General features: G+C 38.9%; 1 long non-coding RNA gene across 1 annotated transcript in view; it reads left to right on the plus strand.

Annotated features, from left to right (window-relative positions):
- LOC122457928 overlaps positions 1–7,583 on the plus strand; it is a 29,754-nt gene extending 22,171 nt beyond the window's left edge. Inside the window, exons 2-3 of the long non-coding RNA XR_006277683.1 lie at positions 4,529–4,584; positions 5,925–7,583. This is a non-coding gene — a long non-coding RNA (uncharacterized LOC122457928). The remainder of the gene's footprint in view (positions 1–4,528; positions 4,585–5,924) is intronic.
- The last annotated feature ends 4,133 nt before the right edge of the window (positions 7,584–11,716 follow it).

The raw sequence follows: 11,716 nt of genomic DNA on the forward strand, positions 1-11,716 counted from the left end.
TGTTTGTAAATTGGGAGACAAGCATGGTCTACAGGTGAGAGCACAGGTGTGGGAGGCAGGAATTTCTGGATTCTAATTTCAGCTTCTACTTCCTCTGTGTCAGATTCCCCTTTTGTAAAATGAAGCTAACACATAATTTTAAAGAGCTTTTAAATTGAAAGCATGGAGTGTACTATTAATAAGGGTGAAATTCGCCCACGGTGTGGGAGTTCAGTGCAAGGCCCTTGCAACCACTGCATGCCTGCATTTGGGCTGGTTGGGGGGAGTTGCAGGCATAGCAGCAGTGTGGTACTGCTTGCATATGCCACCTTGGAAGAGGACTCTGAACTAGACTGTAAGCTATTTGGGGCAGGTGCTGGCTTTTTGTTCTGTGTTTTTACAGCGCTGAGGATAATGGGGTTCTGGTCCATGACTGGGGCTCCTAAGTGCTATGGTAATACAAATAATAAATAGTAAGAATTCTACATAGGCTGCGGTGGAGAGATGTGATGGGCTGTTGTGTTTATGAAGCTTTACCCACTTTTCACTAGTTAGACTAGCAGTTAAAGTAGGCCTCAATTATTACACCAAGAGGCAGAGCAGGGGAGGATGGACAGGATCTATGATTATGCAGTCCAGTGACTCTAACAGTCTGGTACAAGCAGCGTGAAGGTGCTATGGCCATTACTTCAGCTCATTCAATCATAGTAACAGCCTTGGCCTAGGGTGGGGAGCTGCCCTTTAATCCCAGGTCCTAACCCTGGGTTCAGGGTGGTGGATTTCAATTGCACAGTGCATTTTACCTGGCATAGCACCCATACAGGCTCTTTGCAGGAGAAATGAATTTCCCTTTGTGCTTGGATTTATGTATGCTGTAATTTGGATGAAGGTATTAACTTTAAAATTAGTCACAGAGAACACTGGGAAAAGAAGTATGTTTTTTTCCTAGAAAAGGATTCCAGGTAAGCTTTAATTCTTGGTGGAATAATGTTTGCACTGCTCTGTGCCAAATACGTTTTGCAGGCTTTGAGATGATAAAACAGCATGGATTTAAGGCTAGACTATGTCACATAATCTGATATTGAAGTCTGCTCATAGCAAAAATCTGTCTCCTTCTCTAGTTTAGTGGTTGTTTGTGCTTCCAGAAAGACCAATGGTTTCATACTAAAAGCTCCAAGATAAAAATTCACTCTGGCATTAAGTGCTAATGCTGCATAAGTATACTGAATAGTTTTGGTACAAATTCTTTAAGACATCAAGATTGTCTAGAATTTCAGCCAAGGAACCAAATCCATCCCTGGGACTTCCACACTTGACCCATATGGTCTATTGCCCAAATAATGGAATACATTCCTGACTCTTTTTTTTATAGAGCATACCCGGAATACCTGCATGTCTGCACACATATGACTCCCCAAAGTTAGATTCTACAAGAAAAACATTCTAGCAGCTATGGTTTTTTTTAACTGCAGCGTGTTCCCTACACCTGCAGTGATACTGTAAAATGAGCCAAATATGTCAAAAGGTGAGCCTCAGTGGGGTTGGGTCATGATTATGTCCCTTCTGGGCAGTCTCGTCATTATGTGCAGAGCCATACAAGCTGCCACATCCCTCCTACATCTTCTAGTTTCAGTGACTTTCTATTCAGCCATGTGAACAAGGCTCTGCTCTGTATTTAGGAAAGTCTTCTCTATTTCTGCTTTCTCACTGTCACTTTTATTTCTAATAAATGGCAAGATGAGGGTTTTTTTTATTGCTGAACTCGGAAAGAGACTTGAACCAGGCAAATCCTTAAAAGGTGAAACAAGTTGATTGTATAGCAACATGAATATATTTCCCAGAAATCTATATGTCTTAAGGCAGTACTAAATGCTCTATGCTCCATTTAGAGTAGATTTGGTGTATGGTAAAGCAAACCAAAGCAATGATGTTTTCTTGGGTTTTTCCATTCTTTTATCTCAGTCAGTATATGATTTTGACTTCATGCCTTTTAAATGATGCTTTTTATAAATCAGATTATTTTTAAAAGATTGAGAGATACAACATGGATATTGTATCTTGATTTTTATGAAGGCTGACCATTTGGAAAGACCATATTAAAGGAAGATCAAGAATTAGATACAGCTAGCAACTGGTAAGCTTAACCTACAAATTTCAGCTTTACAGAGTGAGCCACTCTAAAAATAGCCTCTAATTGTCTTCTAGCTGTTCTAGCAGCATAGTGAAAACATAAATGGTTGAGCAATATCAACAAAAAAAGGACTCTGTGTATATTTTAAAAAAGTGTTGTGGTTTCAGAAAGTTCTAATTAAAAAAACAAAACAAATGCCACGCTCTCTGAAGTGTAGGTACAAGTTAACCTTTTTTAATTGTATTCGCTCTATTTATTTTACCCCCGTAAGACTGCATATGCTGCATTCCAAATATCCCCTGGCATGCTGTAAATGGAAAACCTAGCTCTCCTCCTTCCAGAATTGCATGAGAACCCACCTAGGTGAAGCTTTCTAGACTCAGTATGTTAAAGGGAAATAATGAATATTTTCTTTTTAAGCAGCCTCTCTGCTAGTTAAGTCACTGAGTTTTTCCTGTCTCCTTTTTAATGGAGGTGGAAATAGGGGTGGCTCTGGTGGTGGTATTAAGTTAATCTGGGATGATATTTTGAAGTGGTGTGTGTGTGTGTGTGTGCATAATCCAGAAATCTGTAGATGTTACAATTCTCTCTTTTTGGTTTAAGTCATTTGTGTGTGACAAGGGTATACAGGATTCAAATACAGCAAGAGCTAAAATTAAGATAACATAATTTCACATATACATGATGATTCTTGATAAAGAATCATTATCAAAGGAAACCTTCTGAGTATGACATTTAAACAACAACAAAAAAACCTTTTAAAGTAATTTTTGAAACAAACACCTATTTGGTAGGGATTGAGACAAACTACCAGTTCTTTAGTCGCAAAGGTTCCTGGATTATGATGTGGGGTTGGAAACCAGTGAGACTGTGCATGCATTTAAAAAAAAATGTATAGAGGATCTCTGAGTACTCCTGACTTCAGAGGTCCATTAGAAATAGTGGCATCGCGGCAGTCCTCCTGGTTAAGGCTGAAATAAATGCTAGATTCCAAACTGTGAATTCTAACATTGGGAGCATCTCCATTTTGACTTGAACACTCTTACCTACTCTGCAAGCAGAAGATGGATGGAGGCACACAGAATTGTTAGGGCTTCAAGCGTGCCCCATGAAATCCAGTGCACTATGTGCTGTAGCCATTCCCTTACTGGGTAGTGAGCTTGCCCAGCACAAGCAGAATTCCATAGATTACCTTGAGGGTCCAGATTTTCAGCTGGTGTAAGGTGACATATCTCCACTGACTTCAATGGAACTACACTAGTTTACACCAGGTGTGAGTCTGGCCCCTATTCTTCTTACATTGCATGGGCAAATTGTGCAGGAAAGACAATGATAATGGGATTCATAGAAGTAAATCTTCCTTGTACTAAAGGAAGAACCAGACCCCTTCACAACTTCGTAGTTAATAAGTCATTCCCTTTCCTTGATTATACAGAACTTTTATGTCTCACAGAAGCATGGCTAACAGAGCCTTTAATTACTCAGAAATGCTGAGACAATGCAAAACTGGCATTCATAAATCATACATTAGGGGCATATTAACAAAGAGCACATTTAAACCATTAATGGGATATTTGAAACTTCCTGGACTAGACAGAATCAGTCATATACATGCCATAGAAATACATATATAATAATCATACAACCATGTATCACACTTGACCCAGGCACTCAGCTCTTACTGATGTTGTTAGGAGCCCTGTGTGGCTCAAGAACTGTACAAGGCCTAAAATATTCACTCCCCCTATATATCTAAAGCATATGCCTGTACAATTTGTATGTCAAAATGGCAAATATATATTGGGCATTGATAAACAGCCGAGTGAGAAACAGATGGCAAAAATAAATATTCCTAGGCATAATCCAAAAGATGAGTATAGGATCTAAATTGTAAATTTTGTACAGTAAACTGATTTGTTTTCCCTAATTTATAGATTTCAAGGCCAGAAGGGACCATTGTGATCATCTACTCTGATCTTCTGTATAAAACAGGCCGTAAACTTCCCCAAAATAGTTCATAGAGCATATCTTTTAGAAAAACATCCAATCTTGATTTAAAAATTGTCAGTGACAGTGAATCCACCATGTCCCTTGGTAAATTGTTCCCATGGTTAATTACCCTCATTGTCAAAAATGTACACCTTATTTCCATTCTGAATTTGTCTAGCTTCAACTTCCAGCCACTGGATCATGTTATACCTTTCTCTATTAGATTGAAGAGACCGTTATTAAATATTTGTTCCCCATGTAGGAAATATAGACTGTAATCAAGTCACCCCTTAACCTTCTCTTTGTTAAGCTAAATAGATAGACTCAAAGAGATCAGTCATTATAAAGCATGTTTTCTAATCCTATATTCATTCTCATGGCTCTTCTCCGAACTCTCTCCAATTTATTAACAGCATTGTAATATTGCAGGCACCAGAACGGGACACAGTATTCCAGCAGTGGTTGCACTAGTGCCAAATAAAGAGGTAAAATAACCTCCTTACTCCTACTTGAGATTCCCTGTTTATGCATCCCAGATTGCATTAACTTTTTTGGCTACAGCATTACATTGGGTACTCCTGTTCAGCTAACTATCCACCTCAACCCCAAATCTTGTTCAGTCACTACTTCCAAGAATAGAATTCCCCATTGTGTAAGTAGGGCCTACATTCTTTGTTCCTAGATGTATACATTTACATTTAGCTGTATTAAAACACCTGTTGTTTGCTTGTACCCAGTTTACTAGGTGATCCTGATCACTGTGAATCAGTGACTTGTCCTCATTATTATTTATCACTCCCCCAATTTTTGTCCTCTGCAAACTGTGACAATTGTATGTGTTCTTCCATGTTTTTAATCTACGTACTGTGTGCCATGTTAATTTATCATTGTTCTAGTTTTAAAATCAAAGTATAACTTCTCTCCTAGATCTTTTAAATCACAACCCCATAGGGAGTGAATGGCAGGAGGTGAGCTTTTCACCTGTAGGTCACTGAATTGAATTCAACATAAGTTGACAGTACAAGAAAGTAGTTGTCATCTGCCTGATGGCTCGGTGGCCTATGCGACAATGAAACCAAGGATTGATTAGGCTTGAAGGCTGCATGACTTGCCCTTACTAGGCTTGGTCTCTCTAGTTTGGGGATGAGGCTCCTTGACAAGATAACACGGGGAAGTTTGCACTGTTGTTGTCCTTGTGCTTATTAGATAAACCAAGAACTTCATTCCCCAACACTGTCCATATGGCATTTTCAGGAACACAAATTTGATTAAAGAAATTGAAGACACTTCCTTCCCCCAACTCCTATGATGCAAACAGAGTTGGCCACACATTGTTTATAAATTAATAGATACTATACATGGTACAGTACTTCTAAAATACGTGGAAAGCTACAAAGGGAAGAAACACCACTTGTCAAAACAGAGTTCTATATTTTAAATGTTCCTACTTTTAGTTTCATTTTACCACATACACAAATCCCTTCACTCTAAAGGTAGTACTTTGTGCATAGTTCATACCCTCAGACCTGATATGGATGGATGTTCAGATATTCAATTGTTAGTAGCAATGGTGGATATACAGTACGTGGAGTATTTTCATCTCCGTGGTTTTTTTCTTCTTTTTTTGCTGCCTCAGGTAGAATGTATGGAATATTTATTTGTATGGGTCACTTATTTGCAAACCAGCCTATCTCTGAAACTGCTGTATAATCACAATGGCTGGTAATGAGAGGCTAAGCCTCACCAATGAAATCCTCTCTGTTTTATTTGGTTAAAAAAGAAGAAAACCTTTTATGTTGGATAATTCTTCTCCCCTCCTGTCCAGCAGCCCAATGGCATGTGGAGCCGAGCATAGGTGTTGGGAGGAAAAGAGAGGATCTGTTCTGGAGACATGTAGCGCCTTCAGCCCAGTCCCATAGAATGCTGGGGAGGAGCCAGAGGCCCTTACCTTCAGGTGGCTATTTATTCCATTGAAAGTATAGAACAGTGCTGAGATCAGCTCCCGCTTGCAGGCTGATGTTTCAGTCTCCCTTGGTGTTGGACCAGAGTAGCCCCAGTCTGCGTACAGGCACCGGTGATCTGATTCCCTGTGAATTGTGGGGCTCTCCAATGGACGCAGTAGTGAAGAAGAAGGGCAGAGCAGTGATTTCTTGTCTGTGTGTATCCACTGGCCATTCTTCCCTGTGGAGGGAGACCACACTCATCATGTGGGATTGTACAGTTGGAAGACTGCAGTCATGAATACAGAGTGGCTCTGCTGCCACTCTGTGGGCTGAGGGTTTGTCCCCGCTCCCTGCTTCAGTCCCTGCAGAGACCCTCAGCATGCGAACTAGCCATTTGAGCTATGTGCACTGTGAATCCGACAGAATAAACTGAGTAAAACAACTTGTTAAACCGCTCATTATATCTGATTTGATTTCATCAGCTTTGGAGGACAGTGAATCACACCGTGCTTAGGAGCAATGTGTCTCAAATGCTCATGGCTGTTAGGGTGCAAGCTATTTCTTTCTCTCTCTGATTAGATTGTCATGCATACTGGTAAATTGCATTGTTTGTAGATTATATTGTGTTCTTGCAGCATAATACTTGGACTGCATCATTTTATACAATATGTTTAAAAAGAAGAGTTAAAAAATAAAGGATGGGCTGATATTGTTCCAATGATGCATCTAATGCAATGCAATGATAAATGCATGTAGAAGTAATGTGCCTGAGGATGATTTTGGGCACCATGCAAAGGTCACTGTCTTCAGACTCTAATTTCCCAGCAAATGTGACATTTAAATTGTATATCATTAAGATCACAAGAAATGTATTTATATCCTCTGTTACTGGGATCATTTTTACACACATTACATGTTTGATATATTATGTGCTATTTGGATCACAGTGCATTTACATCATAATATAATGTCATGTGCCATCACCAAGACATTGTGTGCTAGGCACAAAATGTTACTCATTTGCAAGTTGTCTTTGTATGAGCTGTCACAAAGCAACTGGGTAGTGCCAACATTATTGGAGATGTTTTAAAAAGGATTGGGCAAATAATCCAAACCTGAACCATGAAAAGGGGAAGTCGTATTAAGATAAACATGTGTGTGCATGCATGCATACATATGAACTGAGTGCTGAACCATTTCTCCAGTGTTAGCTTTAATGTATACAACTCTCATTGGAACTTAGTGTCCAAGAAATGACGTTTCAACTCCTATAGGAATTGCACTTTTTTTTTTGGAACCAATAAGAGGACTTGAATTGCGCGTTTAATGAGGCTGCTCATTTAATGTATCTAATTAGTATTTTTTACCATCCTCATATTTCTTTGATTTAAAACATTGTGTTTTAGCTTTGTATACTTTAAAGCCATTATTATTCATCTAAGACAAACTGTATTATGGGAGGTCCTTTTTTGGTCCTGTTTAGTATATATGAGTTGATAATTTCAACTGTCTGGAAGCAGGTTTAAATATGCTAGAATTATTTGCAGTGGCTTCATTATTCTCTAAATTGATTATACATATACACATTGTATATTTGGGGTTATTTACCTTTATAATGTACCTTAAACACTTAGTGCTGCACAAATCCTAAAACAGCTACAAAATCACTTTCTGCTATCTTCATGACCTCATGGCATAAGAATCAGGAACTGAAGGAATACTAGTTTGCTTCTGAAACTAAAGATAAACTAAAATTCATTAGGCACTTCTCCAAGTGTTTAGCTTTTCTTTTCTTCTGCTAGAGGACTGGGGAGGATGGAGGAATCAAATGATTTTAATAAAGCCTGTAGTAACATTTGGTTTGTTGTCTTTTAGGACCTGAGACAAAGCCTAATAGATTTCTTCCATTGATTTCAATGGGCTCTAGATCAGACACTAAGAGCTTTCCTTTCCCCTCACCCCAAATCATATTTCTTTATATTAAAATTTCTGTCTACTACACTGACTTCTCTTTCCCCCCCTTGTTTTTTCAATCTCTTACTTCTGTTCCTCATTTTCTTTTCTCTGTTCATTTTATCTTTCCCTCAACATCTCTGGTCTGTCTTTGTGATTTTTCAATTCTCCTCCCCAACCACTGACCCCACTGAATCGATTCTGCATGATTACACTCTGCAAATATGCTGCCATTGATGGACAGGAGCTTCTTGCAGCATAGCTTATGGATTGTACAGTACTCACGTGTCTACATATTGATTTTCATCCAGAGATCTCAAAGCACTCTAAAAAGGAGATTAGGTATGAAATCTTGGCCACATTGACATAAATGGGAGTTTTGCCATTGACTTCAATGGGACCAGGATTTCACCCTATGTAACACAGGGGAAATAAGGGATAGGGAAACTGAGGCACAATGAGGTTAATTGGCTTGCCTATGATCATACAGTTAGTCAATGGTAGAGTCAGGAATAATGGTCAGGTCTTCTGACACCCACTGGACCACACTGCATCTACTAATCAGAAGCCTATATGGAAACTTCAAAATCTAAAGCTAATCAATTTTGATCTCTGGACCAGTGGGGCTCAGCTCCAAGCTGTATTTCAGGATGTGGCATTTGAGCCTTCATAGCTGATGCCTATGATAACATCCTGTTTCAGTGCAAAACTAGGTATGCCTGACTGGCAGATTTCACTGTGAAAGGCTGCTTCTCCGTCTGCTTACTAATTGTGCTAGAGGTTCCTTTTGCCACAGGGACTTGGCTATTTTACTGTAAAATACAGTATAATGCATGTATAATTAATAGATATTTCACTGGGGCAGATTTTGAAAGCATTTGCATTGTGGATGGGGCAATAATAAAGCTACTCTTATCTGAGGATTGTGTCTTTAAAACCTGGAGTCAGTCAGTCTACTGCCAAACAATTATAAAAAGCAGTAGTTGCTGTTCTTCTGGGATGTAGACATAAACAATGGAATACAAGTTAACTAGCAAACCCTATTCTTAGAGCTCTGTTGGCATCATTGATGTCCCTGGTGCATAAACAAGGAAAGGATCGATTAGCCATGTTAATGTTAAGTTCCTTTCAAAACTCTGGATTGAAAAATAATGATTAACGTTAAAGTCCTCCCCCCCCCAAAAGGTGCTTTGGAGATTGCACAAACCATAACCATCAAAATATTAAATGAACAATTGCATCATAAAATTCAAGGGTTTGAGGACTCCAGGAAGTTTGAACACACGCTTAGAGGGAGAGTATGAGGCAAAGGGCCAGAGAGAGCAAGGTTCGTATCTGGAAGGGCCACCATTCCGCTACTATGACCTCTGTAAACCTCAGGAGAGTGTGATGTATGTTACACACACACACACACACACACACACACAATGGTCAGTAAGGGCCAATTTTCAAAGGTATTAGGTGTCTATCTGCATATTAAAGTCCCTAAACTATTAAAATCAATTAGGGAATTAGGTGCCTGACATGCTTAGGTGCTTTTGAAAATCTCACCAGATGCATATCTGCTTCTTTAGAAGCCTAAACACTTCTGAAAATCTGGCCCTAATACCTCAATGGGGAAATGCTCAGGAGAGCCACATCCCTGTCTGTAACAGTTTTAAATGCCAGCGGAGCACACTTTAAAAATAAGAAATAAATGCATAAAAGAGACTTTTACATTCATGAATCTACGAGGCAGTTTCACCTAGTGAAAGAAACAAAGGCTCTTTGAAGGCTAAGTGGTGCCACACACTCTCATGGTAATTGGTACCTCGCTGTGCAGGTAGTTCTGTGGAAGGAAGTGGTGCTATTTGCTTTGAGTGAGGCAGCACCATTTCACTCTACACTAAACCAAATTTTCACTGTCCTAGCCTGGCTTTGGTAAAATCTTATGCAACTAAATTCAGTCAAGGTTGGATTTATTTTCATTATTATAGGGTATACAGAGCCTGTTTCTGATTCCTCTTCTCTATTTTTACACAGATGTGGTGATTACACCAGCACGAGACGAGAATCAGGCCCATTGTCTTTAAAGATAACAGCCTAACTTCATTGTTGCTGTCTCTGAACAGTCACATTCAGAAAGCTCTGGTTCAGTACACAGGCAGACAATCCGATGTGGGTTGCTTGGACAGTTCAGGTTGCTGCAGGCAGGTGGGTTTACACGTAAGCTGGAAGCAGTCTCCCACTCCAGCTGCACATTCCTGACTAGCAAAATATCTTGGCTGATGTCAGCCTGCTACTCAGATGTTGTGTAAAACAGCTCCCTGCAAGATTTTTGGCTTGTACCGTGCATAGTGGGCAAACTTCTCAGCTTGCCAATCTACTGGTTTTGGATTGACGACAGTTGGCTTCTCTACAGTGGCTGTAGAGTTGTCTTGCTGCTACATTAGCTTTTAGGAAATTTGATGTCTATGTGACCTGTCCATCTTGTTGGCTCTCTTCAGAACGGCCTGATGACTTCTCTGCTGCTTGTGATAGAAGAAACTTTCCAACTGACTCTCCAACTACCTTATCTGTTATTAAAATGTAAAGCAAGAGTGCCATTTCAGAACAATTCTGTGCACCAAGGAGGCACCAAGTACCTTTTTTACTTTACGAATCTGAACACCCAAAGTAAACACAGGAATTTCCCTGTATCTTTTCTTTACAGATAGAGTGAAGGGTACAAAATAGTGGACAATGGAAATAAATTCTTGAGGAGAGAAGGGGCGTCATCCAGGAGGTCAGTATCAAGCTGATGAAAGCTGATGGTGAGATTAAGCCACCATTAAATATAGGAGAATCATAAGAACCATTGGTGAGCAGATTACGAGTACAAACCGTGAGTTATCACTTTTATGTGTCCATCAAAGGACATGCATTTTGATATCTAGTACAGTTTGTCTCTTCCTATGACCTAAGCGGAGATGCCTTTATCCCAAATCATTAATTAATTCTTCTTGATTGGGGCAAGAACCTGTCCTGAATTTTCTTCTCAAGGCTTCATTCTGGTGACTATTCTCACCCATCCCCCTTCAGAGTATTCCTTGGATATTTCTCCAGACTCAACAATACATAACGTGCATCTTGGATGAATGCATCTGATATTCTAACTTCAGCACTGACAGGACTCAGATACAAGTTTGAAAACACAAAAGGAAAGACTTTTATCTCTCAGCGTAAGGAGGATTGGTCATATTATTGCTACCTCAAGAACAGAGCTGGTTGGAAATTTTTCATCAAAACATTTTTTTCAAGGGAAAATGTCTCTTTTGTCAACACTGAAAAAAGTGTCATTTGTTCAAAAATTCAGAGGGAAAAATATTTCAAAACATTTTTTTTAGTTTCAGAAAAATTTGCAATGTCATTTTAGAATTTCAAAAATTTCATTTAGAATTTCATTTAGAATTTTATTTTATAATCATTTTAATATTTTATTTTACATTAACACATGATCTTTCAGTAGTAGTGGTGATGCTACATAATGTGACACACAAAGTCTCAAACTGTCTTATTACAACACAAACGGGACACACTTGATCTAGAAAAGATAAGATGTTTCAATCTGTACTAAGTAGCAGCTGCCCTTAATTTTTTTTAAAATAAACATAATAGATTATTAAACTAATTATGTCATAATAGCATCTGAGTAGTCATGAATATAATGCACTATTATAAAAATGAAAAAACCCATAAAATA

Source organism: Dermochelys coriacea, chromosome 1 (genome assembly GCF_009764565.3).
Source record: "Dermochelys coriacea isolate rDerCor1 chromosome 1, rDerCor1.pri.v4, whole genome shotgun sequence".
Classification (NCBI taxonomy): Eukaryota; Metazoa; Chordata; order Testudines; family Dermochelyidae; genus Dermochelys; species Dermochelys coriacea.